Genomic DNA, 27,408 nt, shown 5'->3' with positions numbered 1-27,408 from the left:
GTTTTCAGCTGTCTTCCTCCCACAAAGAACTGAAAACTAATAAAGGAAAAATAAATAAAATCCCAATAACAAAAAGTATTCTTTACGTCCTTACGCATAAGCTTCTGTAATTGCTACATGACATTTTCTCCTAAATATTACAACTTGGTTTTAAATGTTATTTGGATTCTTGTTCACTGATACTTTATTTACTTCAAGTGCCAAAGAATAAAAGTGTATCTGCTTTGTCTGTTTGAGGCAAACTTTTAATGTGAACACCAAACAATAGTATGAGTCGATGATTGATAGCTACTTGATTTAGCAGCATCTGTTGTTGTTTGATGTACTCCAAGCAGATGTTCATTCTTGAAATTCAACCTGCAATTTGATTTACTCTCCTGACATGTAACCTTAGCAGATGAATACTATTTCTCTTTAGGTAGAGGAATTAGAATTAACAGTTGTATATGCCTTTGTTCAAACAAATGTCTACAGACTGGGTCAAACTTCATTAACTTTTATAAGGATGACAATGAGTGAACTCTTTGAATCACTTGCTCTGTAAACTGACAGAGTTCTGTCATTTTTGCAGGCCATCTAGAGTCAGATTTTTCAATTAGCAGTTCTTTCTTTTAATGCTCTTGGAGAATGAATGAAAACACAACAGCATACATTCTCATGCTGTTCTTTCCTAAGCCTGGCATTGTATTTCAAACTTGTCACATTATACATAGAGTTGTAAGGAGAAAATACAGAGGCAGACTCTACTGTTTATCTTAGTCTCTGTTCACATTTGATTATGTGCTGAAAGACACACAGAAACACAAACACACACAAACAATATGATTGTACTTGATCACAGTATTTCATGGTTTATTAGGGGACTCAGTGAGATTCATGGCAAATTTGAGGGAAGAAACTCCTTAGTGTCAGAGTATTCTGAACAAAGATTTTCTTAGTAGAAATAATCAGTGAATGCTAATTAAACATATTGTCTTTAAAAATTTATAAAATTATATAATATCCTACAAGACCATATATATATTATAATATATATTATAATATATATATTATAATTCTAAGAATACCAGCATGTCCTGTAATGGCATATACTTCTTCAAGGTATTCTCTTGTTCTGTGTTAACATTCCAGTGATGTCTAGTGACCTTTTCTATGCAAATATGAACAACTTGAGGTTATCACGATCTTTCATGCATTGCTCCTTAAAGGGGCAACCTTAATTGCTTTTATAGTCTCAATTTTATTTTAACCTCCATTACCTATAATATCATCTTTGAAGCTTGAAATTAACTTTTTTTTCCTTCTCAATTTTATCCGTTATTTTGGCCAGCAATGGTATTTTTTTCGAGGTCACCAAAATTCTGGGGGTTTCATGAAGCATAGACATGACTAATCAATATGATAAAGTACATCTTTATTATATTAGTCCATTTATCACTCTCACTGACAGAGAATTATCTTCATTTTCTACAGCAATCATCCAAAGACAGACTGTTCTTTGCATATAGAAGCAAAACTAATATTATTAGAAAGCTACAGTGTACACTCTTTTAGACATACTTGGTAATGAGGCCTTTCCTGGACCATAGCTCCAAGTTTTCTAGTTCTTTTGTGATTAGATAGTCATCTATGAAGGTGTGACCTAGATATTGATGCTGTACCTTTAGTGTACATAGTAAACATTAGCTGTATTCAACAAACTTTAGGTTGTAGGGACAGAAATAACTCGATCAGTTAACAACCCCTCCATTAACTTTTCTTTCTCTATCAAGCTGTATCAGCAGGCTGACGTAATTACACCTTGCTGTCTTTAGAATCAAATGGTTTGTTCTGTGACAAACTCAAAATCTCTGAGTTATGAGGTAATGCAAATGCCCATCTCCTTACTCTAAAATGACACAATAAACACTTCAGCCTTTTTGTTCCTGTAATTAAGAATGGTTGAAGATTTAATGTTTTGACAACACAAAGTTGTCATTCTCATTATGGAGGGGAAATCAAATGTAATTGTCATAAGAGGAGATTAAGTGAGTTAAGCTCACAGAAAGATAATGGTGTTCATTCAGAACAAATCTTGAGATGGGCTCATAAGCATTTTCCTGACATGGACATTATGTGAATAAGTAGTCCCCCATCCACTGTAGACTATAGCACTGAAGGGTTCATGAGTGCAGACACTGTGTTCCACTTCGGTGAAGTCCCTTTACTGAATGTAGTACTTGGTATATTTTAAGGAAATTATGAACAGTGTTATTGCTACTGACATATTCATTCCTTTGAAGATATTTTTAGTGTGTTTGATTTTTTCTTTTTTTATTATTATTAAAAGATTTTCTATTGATTTTACCTACTTTCCACAGATTCTCCTTTCCTCCCTCCTCCTGCCCTGTAGCCTTGCCCCACCCCGCCACAAACCCATCCTCCATTTACATCTCCTCCAAGGCAAGGTCTCCATGGGGAGTCAACAGAGCCTGGTACATTCAGTTGAAGCAGGTCCAAGGCCCTCCTCCCTGGACCAAGGCTGAGTAAAGTGTTCCATCATAGACACTGGGCTACAAAAAGCTGGCTCATGCACCAAGGACAGGTTCCAATCCCACTGCCTGGGGCCCCTCTAAACAGTTCAAGCTAAAGAACTGTCTCACCTATCCAGTTGCATGGTAACTCCTCAGCTATTGGTCCACAGTTCACGCATTTCCACCAGTTTGGCTGGCTGTCTCTGTACATGTTCCTATCATGATATCAATGTGTTTGCTCATAGAATCCTTCTTATCTCTCATCAGTTGGACTCTTGGAGCTTGGTCTGGCACCTGGCCATGGATCTTTGCATCTGCTTCCATCAGTCACTGGATAAGGGCTCTATGATGAAAGTTAGGGTATTCAGCCATCTGATCACCTTAGTAAACCAGTTCAGGCACCCTTTCAACTATTGCCAGTAGTCTAAGGTGGAATCGTCCTTGTGGATTTCTGGGAACTTCCCTAGCACTCTGTTTCTCCCTTTTCCCATGATGACTTCATATATCATGGTATCTCTTCCCTTGCTCTCCCACTCTGTCCCTGTTGCAGCACTGAGCTACATACTGAGACAAGAAAAGTTTTAATGCATCCTATAGTCATATTATTAAGTAAATAAAGCACAATTTTCTAGTTGACACAGATGGAAAAGATGAAAATTATTATATTCACATTCCCACAAATGGTTCATTCAAAGTACAAAAATTAATACAACTGGTAATCTGAAGTTTTCATACTTGTATATATTGTATTCATAAATCGCTAATTAGAATGTAATAGTCACTCTAAAATATCAAGTAGGAAAAAACTATATAAATTAGTTACCTAAGTATATTATTTTAAATGAACACATTACTTCAAAAACAGAATGATACCAGGTAAGTTGGAGTAAGTCATTTCTGTCCATAGTGCCTCACAAACTCTTCATCTCTGGCTTTAAATAACTTAATTTACTTGCAAGTCATTATGGATTGAGATGGAAATAGTACTATACTGCTCTGTGAAGATGGAGACATTTTAGTATGCTTTGTTAATATATTTTGGAATGATTCTTAAGTTTACTTGGGAACTTCTATTTTCCACAATGGCTTTGGTTATTTGATAAAAATAAACTTTGGTAAATATACCTTACCCATCAAAAGAAACATGTATTACCACTAAGGTATATCTCTTCTGAGCCTTAATGAAACTCATTTAATACTTTAGCGATCCAAATTAATCAATTTTGAAAAAAAAGTTATATTCTACAACAAGTCAGTATAAGTTCACCATTCCTCAAATAATTAGGAAATTGAATTAAATGGCTAGTTTTAAGACAGGTCTCTGCACTTTTTTTCTGTAGATTTCCAGTTAGTTTTAGACTTAACATATCACAGTAATATATTTTTAACATCATCTCATGCTTTCAGGCAAATTTAACTCACAAGTGTCTTAAAATGTCTATTGCTGTGAAGAAACACCATGACCACAGTAACTCTTAAAAAAAAAAAAAATTGGCCAGGCGGTGGTGGTGCACACCTTTAATGCCAGCACTCAGGAGGCAGAGCCAGGTGGATCTCTGTGAGTTCGAAGCCAGTCTGGGCTACAAAGCGAGTTCCAGGAAAGGCACAAAACTACACAGAGAAACCCTGTCTCAAAGAACAAACCCCCCAATTTTTTTTTTAATTGTGGTGGTTTACTGACAGTTCAGAGGTTCCATGCATTATCATCATGGAGGGACAACAGCATGCAGGCAGACATGTTGCTGAGAGTTTTACATCTTGCAAGCAGCAGTAAGTGCTCTGTCTCATTGGGCATGGCTTCAGCATAGATGAGACCTCAAAGCCTGCCTCCACAGTGACACACTTCCTACAACAAAACCATATCTAATCCAATAAGATACTCCATTTGTTCCCCTCCCTTTGGGGGCCATTTTCTTTCAAACCACCACAAAAAGTAAGATAACAATAAAATTGTCCTTATATTGAAGAACTAGGTTGTCCTTCCCAAAAGTACAACATATATAAATATCCTTCAAATTAATAAGTATGTGTACCATTTATTATTGGTGTACACTCATAGGTACAACGGTCATTTATCACTGCATGATTTAGGTCACTCTTTGATTGTATAGCTTTGTTTATTGACACAAAATAGTTTAGGATTTGTTTAATATTTGCAAGCATAGGAGTCTCAGAGAGCAATTTCTTTTTGTAAATGAGCATCTTGAAAATGAAATGCAATTAAAGATTCAACAAAGTAAGGAAAATGCAATTTTAAACTCCTAATTGTTATTTCAAGCACAATCGGTATTTAAGATAAATAATCATCCCAAGGAAGCTTAAAACCCTGTAGCTAATCTACATATTCATTGGGTTCACAGAAATCTTTCGTGTTAGACAGGTGAGGAAATTGTGACAGAAAGCAAGAGATTTATGGTAGAATTGTTGAAAATCAGTAAGACCAGACAGTGACTGAGAATGTTTTCCTAGACTTTCATGTGGCAGTACCCAGGCTCACTGAGTATTATCCTGAACCATTCTAACTGATAGGAATCTGAGCCCTCCCTCAAAGTGTGCGTCAGAAGTGGAGTAAGTTGTTGGTCCTGCACATGATCTCCACAGTGCTGAGTAGACGTTTTGGATTTTGAAAATATCTCTTCCTTGTTAAACACCTTATTTCTCTCTGTCACTTTTGTACATTGGTATATTTCTTATTTTTTCACATCATTCATCCCTTTTTAGTTTCCACTGTTCTTGGCATTCATCAAGTTTTAAATTCTGTTTCACAAAAAACAGTAAATTTTTCCCCTCACTGTCCTCCTTGGCCTGTTTTTCTTCCTTTTCCACCATCTTTTATTTTGCTAATTAATTTTGTTATGTATGAAAATATTTCTAAGTTATTCTTTGGACATTTTGATCAGTCAATATTATACCTATTCTTGAAGTCAACTGACTCAATAATATATTATATATGTTATTATATATACTTTATGCAGTCCATGCAATAAGGTTATGCAAAACAGTTGGTATTTATAACATACTTTCATGACATAGAGGTGATCCCATAAAATAATCTTCAAGAAATTAATACTGAAACAAAAATATGATGTAGCAAATGTTGAAACATCAGGAATCTATAATACAAGTGATTATAGTTATTGTTATTATTTGGAATAAGTATAAACAACGTTGCAAAGGAGAAAGCTTACAGGGTATGTACTATAAGTGTTGGGTCTCATTCTGGGCTGCTCTCTTGTCTCACCAAGAACTGAAGAAGCTGATAATTTTGCACCATGATGTAGAAGCAAGAGAAATTTTTTTCAGTGTCCTCAAATCTAAAGTAGGAAGAGAGCTAGTGTGAAGAAATCCAAACAACAGGAATCTATGTTTGTTGAATGACAGCAACAAAACGTGTCTACTCTGAAAACCATACATCTGAAGTGTTTGGGGTAAATTAAGGGTCAGAAATAGATCTCATGAGTGTACAGACACCTTTAGATTATGTCATACTACATAAAATTAGCATTAGATACTGTAACTAAAATTACAAATGTTGAATGCAACTCTATGATAATAAACTATCCTAAGAAGAGTGGGAAAACTTAGAAAACAGTCACAAATATGCAACTATTCCAGCTAGACCATCACATATTCACAACTGAGTGTTCATCCATCTCCTGCCAAGCTATTAGCGATCCCAGGGATTTCAGCAGTATGTACTATGAAGGTAAGGACAGTCATTCACATTCTGACTACTGTCTCATATTTAAAAGAGAACAACTTTTAAATTGAATACCTGCATCTTATAACAAATGACAAGACATATTTTCATTTTGGATTTAATTGTGAAAAGAAAAAAATATAGTAACATCATGAGGGAATTTTGGTCTAAGGATACATAGATATAACGATAAGATTCATCTTTGTTACCTAAGCTAGGGACAGATCCGTGTGTGTGTGTGTGTGTGTGTGTGTGTGTGTGTGTGTGTGTGTGTGTGTGCATACATACATATATATAATTTTATCTAGAAATAGAGCTAAAAATCAATCATAAATTAGGGAAATTTGAATTTGAAAATATAATTCTATAAAAATGTTTAACCTGTTCATTAATCAATGAATAAAATAAAGTTTTACTGTTTAGACACCACAGAGAGAAAGAGACAGGAAGAGAGAATAGAGTCTTTATATATACATATTCCTAAGTTCTTGCATAATATGTTTCTCATAGCTTCAGTTATAATTGCTTTGAGTAGGAGAACTACCATAGGGCAGTAGTGATTTTTCATAAGAGTACCATCTTCTTTGTCTTTTGTGCAGGGGAAGCATTGGTACACAGGATGATGTAGGGTCTCCATGAGAAAAAAGTAGAATTTGCTTTATGATTTCCAGTAATATCGAATATTCCAAAATCTACTTCACCTAAAATTAAGTTGCTTCATTATTTTCTCTATCTTTTGCAAAATCAAATTTTACATTAAACCTAAGAAATATTTTAGTTACAAATTTGCCTTTTAGCTTCGTGGAAAAATTATAGAGTATTTTTGTAAATTCCTATTCACCTTACCGTGGGAAGACTTCCTAGTTTCTACATTTCACTCACCACCTTCCACCACAACATGTCTTGTCATTTGACATCAGAACAGGAGTCTCACAACTGCATATCTTTGTTTTGCTCTGTGCAGCCTTTGAGCTAGAATTGCCTATCATTTTTTCCTTTACACAGTTTTAACTTCATACTCCACTGTGTTTGTGTTCAAAATTATCTCCTTCCCAGGCGTTCTGTCCTGAGATCTGTACCTGCATTAGGACCAAGCAAAGCTTCTCCCTAGTCCCATAGCTGTGCAGATGAAATGGCAGCATTTGAAAGGCTAGCATCATTCATCTTGAACTTGTCATGCTCATATGTCCTATAGGTGCTCTGTTACATTTGGTCTTCTAGAATAAATTTAGGATAGAACAGTTTTCCCTGTAAATAAGGATTCTTTTCAAACTTCTAACAGGACTTTGGCATATAAGGTGAAGACAGCCAGGGAAGAGGAAAGAGGTAGAGAGAGAGAGAAGATGTATGTCTGTATTTGTGAAGACAGTGTGAAGGGCCAGTTCTTCAAATCCCAGCCTTCTTTGTGCTAGGAATACTGGAAAAGGTTTTAAAAAACAAAGGATGAGATGCTGTGTGGGAATAAGATACACTGAGATGATACCAGACATAAGGTTTAATGAACTAGACCAAAATCCAAACTCATAACTGTGACACTAAGTGAAAATAATTGCTTATTTGAATATGTTTCTCATGTCATATGCTGAGAAATAATTCTAACATTTTTCTCTGCTGAAGACCATATAGCAAGATTCGCTGTTTTCTCAAACTAAATTATTTAGTTGCTTTATTCTTCATTAAAATAATTTTCCTTGCATAATACTGTTTACAGAACAAAATTACTAGTATCTAAAGATTCAAACTCTAATGTAAATTGATCTGTTAAAGCTATTAGCTTACACTATAAGCTTCCTTTATTGTTATAGAGCCTAAGCCTGTGTTAATATATAACTTGATGCTGCTCAAGTTAACTTAATGTATATGCAGTTTCTACATGATTTCAATCATTTGCGCTTTTCTGTAAACATTTTTCTGTTTTTATACAGTCTATGTCCCTGTTTTAGAAAACAATTACTGTGATTATTTTAGTTCTAGTGAGATATGTATAATAACAGGCCTTCCAGACACCCTGCTATGTTGCATACAGCAAGATTCCTAAACCTCTGTGCAGTATTTAACTGTACATTGCTATCTGTGTACTCTATGGGACAGCATAAGCATGTAAATTGATTCTGAGTAATAAGAGTTAATTTTATATAGAATGTATATGACACTGTTCTCCTTTAAGACATTGTTTTAGACTATGGAACCCTCAAAGGACCCTTCCTGTGGCAGAAAAATATCAAAATATAGTTCTCAAGGGAAAATAGCTACCATTATTTTGGTTGTTCTTTATGATAAAACGTAAGTTTTAGTAACACCCGCTTTTTTGTCGACAGTGTCAAAAAGCAGTATTGTAAAAGGCTTGGCAAATACTGCCACCATCCTGAAAGTTTGAGTTACCAACTTGTGGACATATTTTAAAATGTTTTATATTAACAATACTTTAATCATTACAGCAAGGGTTACACTTTTTCCTTCCCAAATAGTATCATTCTCTGGTCTTTCAGCGTGACCTTTTCTTGTAGTCTATTTTGGGTTGATCTCCCTTCCTGTCAAATATTCTTTGCTAAAATGTTTTAAACAGTCCATTTCTCATGATATTTAAGGCTGGATTTCTCAGTCTCAGTCCTTTTTTTTTTTTCTTCTTCAGTCAGGCACAGGACACTTTCCAACATCTCAAGCACAGAAATCTCTCTGTTTTATCTTGATGGCTTACATACTTTTCACATGCTGGGCTCCTGGGGCTCTACCTTATTTCTTTTTGTTTCTCCCAGAGGAAACGACTCCAGCTGTGCTCTGGCAATCATCACAGTTACCTTGAGTGACACAAAATAGTTCTTCCATGTGGTTTTCTGCGAAGAAAATCCTGAGAGAGCATAGTTCTAGATTAACAGGTGGAAATGTCAGTGTACCTGATACGCTGGTTAGTTATGTGAATTTAGCACAACTACAGTCACCTGGAAAGAGAACACCTCATTGAGGAAGTGCCTCCAAAGATGGCTCTCAAAGCACATATTTCAGGCTTTTTCTTAGTGATAATTGCTGCAAGAGACACCAAACCATTGTGGCTGGGGCCAACCCTAGGCAGGTGGGCCCGAGTTCTGTAAGAAAAGGTGCTGAACAAGTTGTTGAGAGCAAACCTCTATGTTGAGATCATTCCTCTGTGATCTTTGCTTCAGTTCCTGCCTCCAGGTCCCTGTCTTGAGTTTCTGCCCTGACTTCCCTAGATGATCAGCTGTGACATCAAACTGTAAGCTAAATAAAACTTACTTATCTCAATTTGGTTTGGTCAGACTATAATGTCCCTCAAATACACGTGTATACATATTCAATTTTATTTCTTTCCCTTTATTACTCGCTTAGTAATTACAAACCTAGAATTTGGAATAAGCATTTCCAAAATTCCTCAGGAGCAGCAGGAAATATTAGAAATGCAGCTAGAGAGAGAGAGACAGAAACATAGAACAGCCTCAACATCTCTTGTTCTCCTCTCATGATCTGGTATCAGTCAAGAATCTATTGCACAACCCTTATTTTCCAAAAGGGGTGTGTGTGTGTGTGTGTGTGTGTGTGTGTGTGTGTGTGTGTGTGTGTGTAATAGCATCTGGGATTCAAATGGTCACCACTTCAGTAAATTATTTGCGTGGATTTGATAAGTTGCTTAACCTCTGAGTTTCCATCTCTTTAACAATAAAACAGAGGTAGTAAGTGTGCTTTTCTATGATTGTAGATATGCTTAGAAGAGGACTCTAAATATAATATGATGAAAATTTACTGTGTCATTGCAAAAACAGCAGCCAGTCTGGGTTTACAGCTGCATATTAACCCCACAAATGGTGTTGCTAATTATTAGCTTATTAGCTTGTTTAAGAAATGGTTTCTTTTTCATCTTGGTGTTCACAAATGTTAGATTTACTTGTTATATATCTAAAGCCTTTCATACCCTTGAACTTTTGTTCCAAGCTCTTCTATAGCCATGTACTGCAGTGAATTCAAATCTGTCCCTTCTTGCTCTCTGACCTGCTGCTGCTGGCTTTGCTGCACCGTCTGGGGCTCACTGCCTAAGCTTCCAAACTGTGGGGAGTACAATGTATATTTCATGGAGATGTGCAGGTCTGTTCTGTCATCCTATGACCCACCATCCTGGTTGATTCTCCTTCAGAACTCTGCACAGATATTAATTCTTAGAGACATCCTCTCGGATTTTAAATATCCTTCAGATTAAATCTATGCTTTATTATTCTGTTTTTGACTTTCCCTCATCTATTCAAATACGTGGCTGCATCTAATTGTATTTTCTTGTATACTGATTTGTTTTCTATCTCACCTGTCAAGGAAAATGAATTTCTTATTTATTATCACATATTGCAATCTGGGAAAGTATGGTATATACCAGGCAGTTTAATGTGTGACTATTAGCAAGTGGGTACATAATGAAAGTAAAGATACCATGTTAGAAAGTAATCTGTGGAGTTTTCAATAAATCTGTGTATGTGATAAAAGAAATTAAAACACCTCAATACTATTTGACCACACTAGGATTCATTCATATGCTTGAGACATAATTTTTTTACTTATAACATGTTCATAAAAAGAGCTTCATCATAGCAGAGTTTCACTCACTAATCCATCTGACACATTTCTTTTTCTTTATTTTTTAGTTAACAAACAGTATTTTATTTCACTTGCAAAGACCTAGGTTTCCCTCTGGCACTTTATTTTGTTCTCTCCATTCCTTTCTGTACTTTATTCCTCCAGCCCTTCTGCCCTCCAGCCCTCCTGATGTAACCTCTCCTCTCCTGTCCTGTCACACTGCGGCCTCTTTACCTACACATGCCCTCATCATCTTGTTCTCCTCTCAGGATCTACCCGGTATCACAGTCAAGAATCTATTGCACAACCCTTTTTGCCAATAGGGGTGTGTGTGTGTGTGTGTGTGTGTGTGTGTGTGTCCATTACTGTTACAAAATCCTCAAAACAAACAATCTAAAATGGTGAAAATTCTTTCCATTCAAATTTCATATGTTTTATACCATGATCACCAGTTACTCTTGCTGCTAAGACTGAAGTGAGTCAAAATAGCATGACATAGGTCTTGAGATAGAAGAAAGCTTATTTTATAGCGTAATAGAAAAATGAAAAGGACCAGAAGTAAGATATAACCTTCAGAAATGCACTGCCAATGACCTATTTTCCCGGGTCTTTGTAGCGGGCCATCCCACCTCCATTTTTCCCAAGGGTACTCTTGAGCAGGAACAGCTGGAAATATTAGAAATGTACCTAGAGAGAGAGACAGACAGAAACATAGAACAGCCTTCTGAGCGCCTAGCTCCTTATCCCGTCAGGCCCTCACTGCCAAAGGGCTTTTAAAGGAATGACAAGGGGTGGAGTAAAAGACCTCCACCCAGCCATGGGTGGACATCACCCATGGTCAAATCATCCCCTTATGCAGCTCTGCAGTGTCCGGCACACTCAGCTCTCACAAGGAAACTTCTGGGGGCTCACACAAGTCTGGCAGGCTTTTCAGTGACTATGCACTGCAGCAAATTAGATGCCTTCCTGCCTTCTGGGCTCGCTCATCTCTTTCCAAGCGTGAATTTGGTAGTGGATTCACATACCTGTGATTGTGGCAGCTTCATAGTCCAATCACTCCTTAGTAGAGTAATGCCAGTAGCTGAAGATTAATCCTTCAAGTTGTGAGACTACTGGGCCATTCCACACATAACATAACAGGACATACTGTCATTATTTCTTTTCATTCATGCTTTGGTACCATTTTTTTCCCCCTGAGAAATCTAATGTCTGGGCTTCCTTCTGCCAAAATCATAATAGCCTCACAGAGCAGATCTTCAAGTTTCCTCTGACTAATCACTGCTTTGATTCATTTCTGTTGCCCTTGATCCCCAGCAAGCTCCTGACTAGATATGTTGTTAATTTTCTCATTTCGGTAAATTGTAGAATGATTATAAATGTTTTCCCTCAGTTCTGATGATGCCCCAGGAAGACATAATTAGGCTTCTTGGGGGTTATGGTGGTTGTTCCTCTTTTCGGTGGTTTACTTTTTTTTTTTTTTCAGCCTGAACTCTGAGGAACTATTTGGAGATAGTAGCTTTGTTGCAGTCTTAGCAAGATTTACCTCTGGAAGAGCAGCAGCTCTGTAGGCATATACCAAAGAGATTAAGAGGTTGTAAATTAGTGCATATTAGCTTTGCAATTTTACACAGGGGGATTCTTTTATTTTAAGTAACTCTTTTAACAGTTGTGAGAATATGCTTACCACTCTTCCTACTGTGCACTTAAAATTGTTTAATTTTTTTTTATTCTTCTGCTGTATTTTGATTATATTCATTCCCATCTCTCTCATAGAAAATCTAAAAGCATATACAAGACCAGGACGGGTTCAAATTAGACTTAACCCGACAGGGAGAAGTGGAAGTGAGCATGGGGTACCACCCTTACCCAAGTAGCTATTTGCAATGGATACTTTCTAGCAAAGAGTATCAGTCCCCCTCTCCCCAGATGGTATCATTGGGTATATCAACCACACTCCAGGGTAGGTCCCAACTCCGGGACAACACAATAAGTACTCCAAGATATTTGTGTGTCTGTACTTTTTTGTTTCTTAGTACTTTTTGACATACCAATTTTATTTGTTTTACTTTGTCTGTTTTGATTTTTTGTTTGTTTGTGTTTGTTATTATTATTGTTTGCTTACTGTGTAATTTTGTAATTGGATTTCCCAGTCTGCTTTAATGGTCTCTTTCTGTCACATGGTTATTCAAGTTATATTCAAGTATAATGATAACACTGATAAGATCTCCTCTTCCTCTGATACCATGACCCTACCCGATCTAAACATGTATACACGACTTATAAAGAAAAAATAAATATGATATAGTGGGTATTTTAAAAACATATATGAATGAAACAATACAATGAATCTTCACATAAATAAGTTATCTATTCCTTGTAATTATCATGATTCATCAGTTTTTAAATGGTGCATGATTCTGGTTTAATATTTTATAAATGGCAAGAATGAAAAATAGACAGGGTGCAGGCAGGGATGCAGAGAGTATTTTGATGCTAAAACTGAAAAAAAAACAGAAGTATGTATTTTTCTCATTCACATTTACTTGATAAGCATTAGATTGAAGTTTATGACAGAAAATAGCAGTATCTTCATAGGCACGTACATATATAGCATTCTCATCCTCAAAGCAAAAGAAAATCTTTTGACTGTTTTTCTTCAGATTAAGTTAATTTCACAGATTATTGCCATTAAAAAACACTTGTGTGCCCTGGTGGAGCAAATTTCTGGTTTTGAACAGGTGCTGGTTATCCCCACTCTACAGTAGCCTTCTCCATCTTTGTGTAAAGACAACGCAGTAGTTAGAAAACAACAAAAAATAAAAAAATAACAAAACAAAGAAACAAACAAAAATCCATCATTTTGTGGTCAACAGCAGTAAAGATTAGAATTGACTATGCACATAGTCTTACAATCCAACCTTCTACCTAATGGCCAATCTGAGTGACTCACCCATGAAGCTTGTTCTCTGCAGTTTCCTTTATAAGAGCAAGTGGAAAATACTTCCTACTCTATAACATCAGACAGAGAATAGATGTAGGTTTCTCAGATGCAGACACTAAGGCACAGTATATAAGTTTTTAATATATACATATACATACATACATACATACATGCATATATATATCACATACAGTTATAAAGCCTACCTTTGGCACCTAAAGAAAACTAATTTTTAAAACATTTCTTGTAAGTAAAGTCTGATTCCAGCAGAATATAGATTTCCTAAGATTTTGTCAAGAAAATTTGGCTTGTACAAACATTATTCAGAACAATGGCATTAGGCAAAACATCGTACCATTTCTCTTAGGAAAAAAAAAATCAAGACTATTTTTCGGCATTTTTGTAAGTGTGTTTTTTCATGTAAAGCTCTGGGTGTCAAGGCAGCAGAGAGACGAAGAGTTGTGCAGTGAGGAATCATTACAGTGGAGGGTCATTAGCTGTAATCAAGGGCCAGCTTAGCTATAGCACAGGAAGCAGAAGGAGAGCTTGATCTTTAGCCAGATGAAGAGCCATGTACTGCAGAGGCCATCTGGATGCCTGAAGTCAGCCTAAATCCTGGTTAATGCTTTGTATTTAATTTAGAATACATCCTTAAATTCAAATTCACGAAGAAATCTCTCTACAGAAAGGCTGGGAATATCTGTCCAAATATCTTGTTACTATTATAAAATATTCTAAGCCTATCATTTCAGAAATGCCACTGTCAAAGAAGCTAAGATACAGAATGACACATTGCTGTTCAACCCCAGAAAATCTGAAATCTCCATATTTACTCAGATGTGCACCATATGTTGATATTTCCCTTTTTGTCTTCTGACCGAAAAAGTTCACTATCCACTTAGGAAGATGCCGAATTTATTCTGCTTAACAGTATTTGTTGAAATCTGTGATGCCTGATTCCTTAAATGCAATCTGTGTCTTGGGATATCAATGTTTCCCATAACTCTTGTCATTTGATACTTGCTATCATATAGTACCATCTTTACTTTTGCTGCCATTAGGGTAGCTCTTGCATAAGTTGATACATTTAAATTTAACTTAGTTCAACAAAATATATTTCATACACATGTCCTCAACAAAATTGCCCTGTTTAAATTCTTAGCGGCCACAAGTACATGGAAAGCATATTTTTGTTATCAAACACAATGTAGGACAATAATACTGTTGAATAACTGTTGAGAGTATATATCTTTTGGCTCAAATCTCTCCCACTGCCTACCATTGTGATAAATGATTTACTGGAGGGCAGCCATACTCTTTTTTGCAGTATTCTCTGTGACTGCTTCACTCTATAGTGGCACATTTCAGTACTTACACTAAAATATAACAGTATCTTCATAAGAAATCAAAAATACTTAGAATATCGATAGATGATAGACAGATGAGAGTTAGATAATAAAGGAGATAGATTATATATAGATAATAAATGCTATATAGATAATGATAGATCAATGATAGAAAGACAAATTATATATAGATGATAGATAGATAGATAGATAGATAGATAGATAGATAGATAGATAGATAGATCTTATACCCCAAATCTAAATTATTCCCCATATAACAACTTATGGGGAGTTTTATTCAACCATTGGTTCTCATTCCTTTATTTTTCAGCAATCTATGCTTTGGATAAATTTGTTTCAGATTCTCTGTCTTTAGCCTTGGGCTTTCCTTACAGTGTGATAGCCTTAAATGCCCTTTTCAGATCCAGGTAGAAAAACTTTTGTTGTGGGTGTCTACTTTGTTATCTAGGTCAAACTGAAGTCATATGTACTCTCTGTGTAGGATTCTGAATATTACAGTCTCTGAGGCTGACCTTCCAGCCAAAAGTTTTCCATAAATCATCTTGGAGTTGAGAATATTGACGATCTTTTCTTTATGCCTGTTTGTAATAATATATAACCGATTCTGCTCATTGTGTTCCTCACTAAAGTTCATTTTTTATTTATAGACTCAATTGTACTTTATATGCAAATGATCATTATACTTTAGAAAAGCAATATGTTAATTTGATTAATTTCTTACCTTAATTTAATCTCCTGAAATGTCACCTGCCACTCAATCTACACTCCAGCTATAACAAAACAACCAACATTACAAAGAGCTGAATCATTAAATTTCTTCTAATCTGATGACAGGTATGACAGCATTAATTTCATGCACATAGGGATACTGAACATTCAGAGATGGAGAGGTAGTTCCCTGCCACCAATCCATTCATGAGCTCTAAAAAACTACTCATGTAAATTAAGCATCTGGGAATGTTGATTTCACTTTTCTATGTGCTTTGCTGTAGGCTTTCTTGAATTAGGCAATTTCTTCTTGAAATGCTGAGGGTCACCATAAATAAATCATAGCCTCTCAAGTATCATTTGTTGTTACTCCTTGTATCTAACATGATGCCATCCCCTTTGAAGGGGTTTGTTTCCTCTTGTCATTGCCTCTGGTCATGGGGAATGATAAGGATAATTATGCTGTCAACCCCTGTGATATTTGGTGTTGTCTGTCTCCCTGGTAGGATGCCATATTTCCTCTTTTCAAAACAGCTTCCGTCCCTTCTGTCCACTGACTCTGAGCTTTATGGGGAGGAAAGTGTACAGCATGAAACTGAAAGCGAGAATTTATTCCTGAAGGCACAGAAGGGAAATTAGCATGGTTAGTTGGCAAACAAAAAAAATCAACCCTGGAGAAGAAAAAGGCCCATACACCAGGTGCCTGTCATACACCAATGCTGGTTGTATGGCTATTGTAGATAGTGTCCTCCTGTGTTCCAATAGCCTCAGTAGGATTCCATATTACAGAGAGTAACATGTGGGAACTTTGTCCCAGCAAGACCTTGAGAAAAAGTGGCCATGAGAAACATAAGCATGGAAAGAGAATCTCAAGCCTGTAGGAAGCACAAGCCTCTTTAGAGGAAAAACAAACACAAAGAAAAGAAATAGTTATGTTTTGCCTTTAAGACATTAAATGTTTGCAATGAAACACTATTTTAAAGACAAATGATAAATGTTCATGAGAATTGAAAAGATTAGTAAAAAAAAGATTGATATGCGATAAATGGTAACATACAACTTAAATTCATTAGAAAAGGAACAAAAAAAAGAGTAGAAATAACTTGTAAAACAATTCATATAAATTTTACTTGCTTTGATAATTCTTTAACTTTAATTTGAAGTATTTTTTTAATCTTAACTTATAGTCATATTAACCATCAAGTTTTGGGGTAATTATAGCTGGTGCATTTTTAATATAAGAGTATGTATTTTTCTGGGTGCTTGTCTCTGCATTTCGCACAGCTTGCTCAGAGGTGGCTCTGCCATGTCTTTCTCATTGCACTACTCAATGAGGAGCCTTGGTAGTGTCATCCCTGGGAAGCTGTTCGGTGACCTTGCCTAAACTCCAAGACAGAAGCAGACATCTGGTCATTGGGATACTTCCTATAAAACCAAGGAAGTTATTTAGTAAATATGAGAGATGACTATAACCAGCAGTCAAATATTATTAATGAGTTTTGACTACAGTATGTCTTTTAATTGATGTTTATAAATAGCCCCACTCCCTACGGTTTGTAATATAACATTTACCAAACTTCGTTTTTGATGGAATTTACATATGGCACATCAGGATGATTAAAGGCCAGCAGTCTTTTCACAGCATGGCAAAAAAATAGGATTTGATTTATCTTCATGCCTCACCGACCACTTGCTGTGATGGAACTTTTGAAATTTTAATATTGTCATTTCTCACAAGGAGTTTGTTAAGTAAATTATTATGTAAATAATATTTACATTTCTAAGTATTGTTTCTAGTCTCCTTTCTTAATAAAATACTTTGTGTGATAAAACAAAATGTATGCTTAATCCTCTGAATCAATAATAATTCCTCATGGGTTATTATGTGCTTAAATCAAAAAGAGTGATATCTATTCTAAAATATTGGCATGTTGAAATCACTAATACCAAGGCCATGCAAATATTTTAAGTTTCACAGTATTTGGCACATGTAGAAAAATCTACCATGTTATATGTTAGCAATTTTGAAATATCTTTTAGTTGAGAAATTAGTAGATTTGAACTTATTCCAGTAAAAGTTGGAAAACTGATTTTGTTGAAAAAGGAAGATTTATAGAATATGCTATACAATTACAATGGGTGTTGGTTAGAGTACAAATCTGCATATCTACTTCTGTAAGGTAGTATGCTGTGTGGGGATGCTTACGGATGAATGCCTTCCTGTGAGGAACTGTGAGTCAGTGTCTGGGTGGGTGCCTCTGTGACATAGTGTGGTTGCCTGTACAAAGTAGTGCTTATGTGTGGCTACCTTCAGGTGAACACTTGTGTGAGATGGTGCTTAAAACCTGTGTGTGAAGACCTGTATGTGAGGGCCTATGTGTGAAGGTCTATGTATGAGGGTCTCTGTATGAGTATGTGTGTGTGTAAAGCAGTGTCTGTGTAAAAGTGCCTGTGTGTGTGTGTGTGTGTGTGTGTGTGTGTGTGTGTGTGTGTGTCAGTGTATGATTTCCTGTAAAAGGTAATGCTTATGTATGGGTGTCAGTGTGTTAGAGCCTTGTGGGAGGACCTGGGTTAGGCATCACCTACATGCATTGGCCTATGTGAAGGCCTGTCTGTTCACATTACAAGACAATCTTTTTTCACAAGGAAAATCTTATTCTGTTGGAATTAACATTTTAACATATCAGGATTATTAAGAATTTAAATAGAATAAAATTTAGGTAAAATAGACTATAAAATAGTTTTAATAATTTTCTTACTTATTCAATGTAAAATATTGTTTTTGCCATGAAGCAGGAGCTAATTATCACCAGAAATTTTATACTATCATATTTTAGGCTTATCATACATAATGTTTATGCTCTATAACTGTGAAAGGTTCCAATTAAGGGAATTGATTAGTAAGCCAGTGCTTATAGACTACTTACTACTAATGGTATCAAAATGTGAATAAATGTATATTTGATATATATGTTTACACATTATAAATTTTATTGAAGCTAAATTATATTGTGAACATCTAGATCTGTAACACTATATTTAATATTGATATTTAAGTACTTTCCCGTGTGCTATGCTGATGTCAGGTACTTAGCATTAAGGGGAAACACAAGAAATGATCCTTTAAAAGTAATGAGGCACAGTTGTAAGGAAAACTGGCACACACTGTGACTTTTCTAGTGAATAAGTGACCTATTTTATTTATAATGTGTAAACCACTTTCATGATCAGTGTTCGGTTATGCTCCCATAACTTGATGAAACCTAGATGAAATGGCAGCCTTGTTAGAGCCTGGTTGAGACCCTGCGGCTCCCAGTGCAGGGCACGTTGTGCAGACTTCCAGCTTTACCAGTGCTCTTTCCGTTGGACTTACCTGCTTACCTCACTGCAAGAGAAAAAGCCTTCTTGGTTCATGTTTGTTTTAGTTCACGGGGAGGTGGAGGTGCGGGTGGGGGGGTTCGGGGGGAGCAGGGAATACAGAATTCCAGAGATGTAACTATTAGAATTAAAAGCCTAGTCAGAGGTCAGGGCTGTGGATACTGAATGTTTTGTCAAGAATGATGTTGCCAGTACGGTTGTTGATGTAATTTCCAGTCTGCTCATAATAAAGCTGTAGTTTTTGGAAAGCACCACACAGTCACTGTTTCTGTGGTAGATTTCGTTTCTTTGAATGTTCTTAAGCTTCTGTCATTCGCATCTGATGTGGGAAGCGAGAAGGGTGATGGCTGGGATGCGGGAACAAGCTCTTAATCAGCTACACTGACCTTTAAGGACTGTAAGGTCGTGAGCCGAATACATTATATTGTAGAACTATATAACGTGGTACAGAAGACATATTAGCATTTGAAATGTACGCCTTTTAAGACTGGAAGTATTTGTAAAGTGGAAAACCTTTCTAATACAGCAGTAAATTTTGAGGTTCTTTGCCTGCTTCAGAGAAGTCTGCCTTACAAAGAAGTCTGAATCTAACATTCCCTTGAGGGATTCATACGCTCAACTTCCTTGATGTAGCTGACATTGAAGGAGTTTTCATAGTTTTAACAATAGAAGTCAAAATTGTTAGGCTTGCATTTTTAGTATTTTTAATTTATTTTTTTCTGTTTTACTTTCGGTGTGTGTGTGTGTGTGTGTGTGTGTGTGTGTGTGTGTGTGTGTATGTGTGTGTGTGTGTGTGTGTCAGCACGCCTGTGAAATAGTGTACATGTGGTATTGAGAAGACAACCTGCAAGTGTGCATGTGAGAGTGTGTGTGTGTGTGTGTGTGTCTGTGTGTGTGTGTGTGTGTGTCTGTGTGTGTCAGCACGCCTGGGAAATAGTGTACCTGTGGTATTGAGAAGAAAACTAGCAAGAGTCAGGTCTCTCTGGCCATCTTGTGGGTTTTGGGAATCAAATCAGGTCATCAGGCTTGGCAACAAATATCTTTTATTACCGCATCATCTCAGGGACCCAGGGTTAGACTTTTTAAAGTATTCATCAGATTCTTCCAGTTCTCCAATCTGTATAGTGTCAAAGCTTTACTATGTTTGATCCCACATAAGAATACAATAGATCAAAATGACTAAGAATAATCATAAGACACATATGCAAATTTATCTCAAAGGTTCAAAATCCCCTAATTTAATCAAGAAAATAGAATATTTTGAAATAATATCAAATTGAAAATGAGTTCCTCTTCTATTTTCATTAAATATTTTCAAAACATCTGAAGCAGTTGAAGTTTCTAGATCATTCTAAAGTTCTATTTTTATCCAAAATACACTTTACAATTTCTAATGTTTACACTCCTTGTCTTAAATAAGGTTGAATGTTTTCATTCTGTAATTTTTAAATTCCCCTTTCTTGTAATACACTTTCCTGTTCTATTGTTGGGGAGCTCCTACATTACAATATAATCAAATCTTCATGAGTAGTTAAAACTCTTGTCAATAACAGATATTTTGTCACAATATTCCTTCATCCCAGCTTCTGTATTATTGCAAAAGAGAGGGTGATTTTTAAAGATGGTCTCTATTTTGGGTTCCTCAACTAGTGGTAGGTGAAATTAAATAAGTAAATTGGGTAACAATCAAGATTTCAAGTTTAGATATATTAAATTTGAATTGCTTCTGTTACATCAACATGGGAATGTCATGCGGGTTGGGCAGGGAGAGGGAGGGGGATAAGGAAGGAGGGAGAGAGAGAGAGAGAGAGAGAGAGAGAGAGAGAGAGAGAGAGAGAGAGAGAAAGTTGAGCGTTAGAATGGAAATTAGAGGAGGGTGTCCATGTCTGATTCATAGAACAGATGTGACTATTTTGAGACTGAGGAATCAAGGGATAAAGACCTAGTCATAGTTCCAGAGGATTTTTATCAGGAAAATCTGTGTCTTTCTTCAAGTGCATTTTCATGGAATTCTTACTTTCAAACTTCATGATGATGTATTATCCACATTGTTGGAAAATCCAAGTGAAATCTTTCAGCATTAAAAACACTTTCAACAAAATCATCAAGATTATGATTACTAAGTGTAATATAACCAATGAGTTGCGCCTGGGTCTCTTTAAATTCCAAGCAAAGTTGAACTTATTATTGCTCTACATATGAGTTACTTTGTAGACCTCTGGGGAGCAGAGCAGTTTACAAAAAACTCTGAAATGCATCACTGTTACCATGAAGACCCATTCTTTTCATGCAAGGCTTAAGATGACTCAAACACAGAGACTGAAAATCTAGCTAAAGATGACTCCAACTCATATATTCAGGCCGCTCACCTAAACTTTCACATAGAAACAAGGTTACTGGATTTTATAGCATAGTATTTTTTTTTATCTAGCCATGATTTTAGGCTCCTCTTCTACTATTCCAAATTCTATATACATATCATCCTTGATATAATATTCTGAATTTTCAAATATTTATCAAGTATGTATTTTATACAAATCATTCATCCAGGTGGACACTCTATTATTGTACTAGATATGATATATTAAAATAAAAAATCAAAAATAAAATACCACAAAACTTTATTTCCCACAAATCCAAGGCCAGGTTGCAATTACTTGTGACATCTCTGGAGGCCTTTCTCCTGGGCTTGTCAATGGGTATCTTTTCCCTGTGTTCACATATAGCCTATCCACAACACTCACATTATTTTTCTTCGGCATTAAGGATGTCAGTCCTTTTGAATAAGAACCCACTCTGATTAGCATTCAAACCTAACTATCTTTATTGACTGATCTGTTTATACTATGATACATTTTTTTTTTCTGTAGCACATACTCACATTGAACATGTCACCCTCCTCAATGCTTGCGCTATAGATGATCCTGAAGAATTACCTCTTTCAATAGTGGCCCTAGTTTTCCTGATTACCAGTATGTTCAAATATAGTTACGTCCGAGGTTGTAACTTTTACATATGAATTTGGTGTGGCAAGGAGACACACTCTAACATGCCAATTTAACAAAATAGCATGGCAAAAATGTAATCTTAACCTTTTAACAATTTTAAATCATTTTATTCAAATATAAAAGTATTTGTTCTTGCATTTAAATACATACACATATGATATGTTATTATATATAAAAATATAATCCATCAGCACAAAAATAAACATATGCATATACATACATATACCTTATTACCCAAACATTTATACATGTTATATTTTTAAGAATGTCAGAACCTAAAAAAAAATCCAGAAGCTGCAATATTATGAATTTTTATAATAAGTTTCAAGCACAATCTGGGTTTCTAACTATGAAGGATGCATATGTTTTTCAGGTATAACCTAAGCATAGACACAGAGAGATTAGAGGAGACAAGCGAAGTGGACTATGTGTTTTATCATTTATTCATCAAGCCAAATTAAAATTTATAAACAAAAACAAAAAAAGAAACAGGGGTGCCTTGATCCTGGAGGACATGGGAATGGAGGGGAGCGGCTGGGGGAAAGCTGGGAGTGGGTGCGGGAGCGGGGAGGACAGGGGAACCCATGGCTGATGTATAAAATTTAAAACACATAATAATAAAGAAAAAAATTAAAAAAGAAAGAAACATAATCTCAATTCTTAAACTATTAATGTAATTGTGATTATGTTACAGGTATATGTGAACTGTTAACTCAAAGGCTAGATTGTAAAAAAAAAAAAAAAAAGGCCCTAGATATCCCTTATGATTTTATTTGAAGTAACTAGAAATAAAGATAGAAAATGTGACATTTAAAAGGTATATTTTTAATAATTGACAATAATCTTTTAAAATGCCAACCTCTCTGAATGGCCCATCAGTGTGTAGTAACTCTTACTCAGTTGCCTTAATGAAGACAGAATCTAACAGGTCCTGGAGTGATTGCTTTTTACCTCCTCTGATTTGATTGCATGGGAGCAGCTCATAAATTTTGCTGCTTTAAAAGGAACTGGGGAAGCCCCGTGGCATGTATTCTAGGTTGCAGAACTGCCTGTCACCTACAGGAAGTTAACCTCCTACACTGGAGCCCAGGAAAGACAAAAGTCTCTGGACCCCTGAATGCATCATATAGGAACAAAAAGTCTTTTACTGAATCAATTCATCTGTTCTTGCCTCAAGAAATCAGTCCCATATCCCAGCTAAGTGCTCACCTTAATGGTTATGGGAGTTTTTAGATTTTTTTCTTTTAATTGTTCTTTACTTATTTTTAAATAAACATATAATAAGATTAAACAAAAACTAAAACATTGGAATTGTACAAAACAAACAAACAGAAGGATAGGAACCCAAGAAAAGACACAGAAATGTAGACCGTCTTGTTTGCTCTCAGGAATCCAATAAAAACACTAAACTGGAAGTCATAATATATAGAAAAGGAACATATAGGGTAAAAAAAAAGAGAAGGAAAAAAGTATAGAAATAAAATAAGATGAAAATAAAAATAATAGGATTAAAAAAAGAAATGGATGAGCAGTGATACAGCATTAGGAGACAAGCAACCTCAAAAGATGGAATTTCTTAAAAGAAAGAAAGGTGTTGGTTACGTTCTAGGCTTATTCTAATTGTTCTTAGAAAGGTTTAAGACGGAAGTGCAAACCAATTGGTTGTACATTTCCAAATGGACAACCCCCAAAGCATGAACAAACATACAATTAGCATTACATGGGTTAAGCAGGTTGTATTTATATATATTTAGGGAGAAGAAAGAACATATGTGCATGTATTCACACTCCTCACCACAAATTATAGAAGACAGAGATAGAAATGGTCGATACATTTGAGGATTATGAGGTAAGAAAGAGAAGGGGGAAATGATGTAATTACAATCTCAAAAAAATTTACAAAAAACCTTTAGTTTTTTTCTATTTTCCAGCGATATGTACCAGACTTGTAAAAAATCCTTACAACTTCTCAACAGCACTACAGAAAGAAGGAGAATCATAATAGAAATCTGAATAATTTCTATAATAGTTCTCTTTGTTTATATTAAAATTTATTAAGTTAGTTACTAGAACAGGCTCCAGGTCCCTCAGTCTTTTAAAAGAAAAAGAATTAACCTCCTATTGCTGATATGACTTTTAACTCTAATCAGGATTGGTCCTGATTAGAATTGTTTTAAATGAATAAGATTTTAAAACTAAATTCATTAAACCTAACATCAAGAGAGGCATATATTCCATTCTTAAATGAGTGTTATTTAAGGCTTGATATAATAATTCACATTATTCAACTTTTTCATAGTGCACTCTGGTGCCAGGCTGTGGTTTCACACTCCTTTATTCCCAGCAGTAGGGAGGCAGAGACAGGTAGATTTCTGTGAGTTCAAGTCCAGCTTGATCTCTAGAGTGAGTTTCAGGACAGTCAGAGTGGTTGCACAGAGAAACCCTGTTTGAAAAAACAAAAACAAACAAACAAAAACCAAAATATAAAACACCCCCCCCCAAAGAATACATTTTGTTGCTGCTCTATGTTAAAAGATGAATCAATACGGAATACTGAAAGTGTGTTCTATCATTCTTTAAATCCCAAAACTTTATGCTTGTTTTGCATATTGTGCTTTACAGCAGAGAATATTGAGATCTAAAAAACTTGTACTCTGAAAGACAATTCATTTTCAGTAGGTAGAAGTGACCTGATTGTTCACCTGGGCAAAATAAAATAATCTATAAAATATACATAAACAGATCCACTTTCTCCTACACCCATCAGCAAGTTACAACCTTCTGATTTAGTTTATTTTAGGCCATTTGGTAAAATGTCACATACTGGATACTTACGCTATTTTTTTTTAAAAAAAAAGCATTATCTTGTACTTCTTGTGCGTTATATTTGAACATTCAAGCATCAGCACCCTGCAAGGATTTTCTTGCAGCAGCAGTACATGTCGGAAAGCAGAAGGTCAAGAGCCAATTCACTTTCTGTAGTGTTTTCTATGGTGTCATTCATTTACTCTTGAGAGCATGGCCTCATGAAGTAAGCAGCTTCTACCAGGTCCCACTTCTCCGTGTTGAGAGTGAGGGTTAAGTGTCAGGCGTACACTTTCTCACATACTATTGCATCATAGCAAAGACACATCGTCAACAGCATGTGTTAGTAAAGTACCTCATACTCACTAAGAACTGTGACTTAGTGGTGTCTGCCTATCCACTCTAAACTATTTCTCATCCATATTCAATTTTTAGACTTAAATTTTTTTTATTAATAACATTTTGGATGGGAGGGAGTAATCAAATACAAATTAATAACAATTACATTTTTGTCTGTGAGAAAACAATTTCAAACAATTACAGGTAGGTAATTAGCTGTTTATTTTGAGACAGGTAAAATGTTAGAGAGGAAAATATGGAGTGAAGTCAATATGGGAAAGCAAAGGAAAGGAAAATGCTGAAGAAATTAGAGAAACACACAAGTTGAACATTGCTGGGAGAGAGAATTTTGTAATAAAAATCTAGAATTCTAAGAAATAGTCCAAGAGAGGGATGGAACATAATTGGACCATCGTGGTAATTGAATTATAAAATACAACTAACAAATTTTATGTATTTTCAAAAGTCATGCTAAATGGAAACTTATTGATGCTATTTTATGTGTCCATTAAAATGAGGAAAAACAAGGAAATGACAGAAGAGGTAAAGAGATTTAAAAATGAAGGGAAAGAGTGTTGGAAGGCATCAAGTAAACCAAGAATGGCTATAACAATGTCATGCAGAGATTAAGGAAAGCAGAAAGGGGAGAGAATATAGGTATGAAGAAGGAAGGAGTGGAGGAAGACATAAAGATAAAGGCCTGTGCTCCTGGTGGGAGATCATCCATGCTCACCTACTCCTAAATATCTAATTCTACTCTTTCTTGAATCATCCAACTTTTGCTTAAATCTGTGTTTAATCAAAACATTATTTTTCCTTCCACATCCGATAAGTCTTACTGCCTTAATGATTTGTCTCCATGCTGAGATTATCCCACAGAACAAGGCGTGGTGCTATGTTCTTTGGTAACCTAGTAAGGAACTGGTTATTTTTATAAATTTATACCTATTTGAGATGTTCCATTACTTCTTCTGGAAAGTCTATTTCTATTTACCTCAGACAGAAAGCTTAATGATAGACCAAAGAAACAATTTCAACCAAGTCTAGCAGGATGAAACAATGAGTTCAATTGCAGTTAATAACAGAAATATAAGCAACTGACAGGCAACTACATCACTGAAGCAGCATTTGTTATCCTACTACATATCCTCAGGGAGAGATGCTGTGTACCCCAAGTCTCCATCACTCCAAGAGAGAATCTTAACACTTAAATCTTGTGAATGCCTCCCAAGGGCACTCACAGCTACTGATTTAAGTCAGGAGAGGCTGCTGTGGCTGAAGTACAGCATTCCACAACACAAGCCAAGAGTCAATACGGTCATCTTAAAGTATTAAAGAGCTACTATTGTGTACGAGTAAGTTTAAATAAAGATTGAAATAAGTATTTGTTAGATGCTTACTAGATTCTAGGAACTAGGTTAAATATATTTTTGTCATAGTAACTACATTTTCACCACACTCAGCAACAGAAAATAAGAACATCATATTTTTATATTGGGAAAAATTAATTTAAAAATATATTGAGTTATACATTAAATGTAAAATCAATGATATTTTAAAAATTCTATATTTACATCTTCAAGTGTACATAATATCAACCATACTGCCATACTACCCTCTGACCTATTCATTAGGCACTAATTCCTTCTTATATTGAAATTTAGTTTTCAAAACTGTTCACTGTATGTGATATACACAATATAAAGACTGTTCCCTAGGACCTCTTTGAGAGCTCGTTTCTGAGACTTATTTTCTATCACTATCCAACTCTGAAAACAAAAAGCTATCTATGTCAATCCCACAGGAGGATGGAGAGTAGTACAGGGACATGACTTCTGCACATGGCATAGCCATTGAACTCATCAGCTTATAACAGCTGGGTTTCCTTCATAACATCTGCACAAGATTTGACTCTTTAACATTCTATCATGGAAAAGGGAGGTGGTTAAGAGTGTCTCCCTGAGGAACTATTGGCTGTTCATGGTTGCTGGCTGGGGTCAGGGTGGGGCATGGTCTCATTCTACAGTACTGCAGCCACAGATAAGTTGCCTCTTCTCTAGTGAATATTTCCCTA

At 35.6% G+C, this 27,408-nt stretch overlaps 1 protein-coding gene across 3 annotated transcripts in view; it reads left to right on the top strand.

Annotated features, from left to right (window-relative positions):
* Cadm2 (cell adhesion molecule 2) overlaps nucleotides 1-27,408 on the top strand; it is a 956,963-nt gene that overhangs the window by 482,033 nt on the left and 447,522 nt on the right. The gene's annotated exons all lie outside the window — the stretch shown is intronic.

Source organism: Onychomys torridus, chromosome 12 (assembly GCF_903995425.1).
Source record: "Onychomys torridus chromosome 12, mOncTor1.1, whole genome shotgun sequence".
Lineage (NCBI taxonomy): Eukaryota > Metazoa > Chordata > Mammalia > Rodentia > Cricetidae > Onychomys > Onychomys torridus.
The sequence above is the reverse complement of the archived record's forward strand: the minus strand, read 5'-3'. Positions and strand labels throughout refer to the sequence as shown.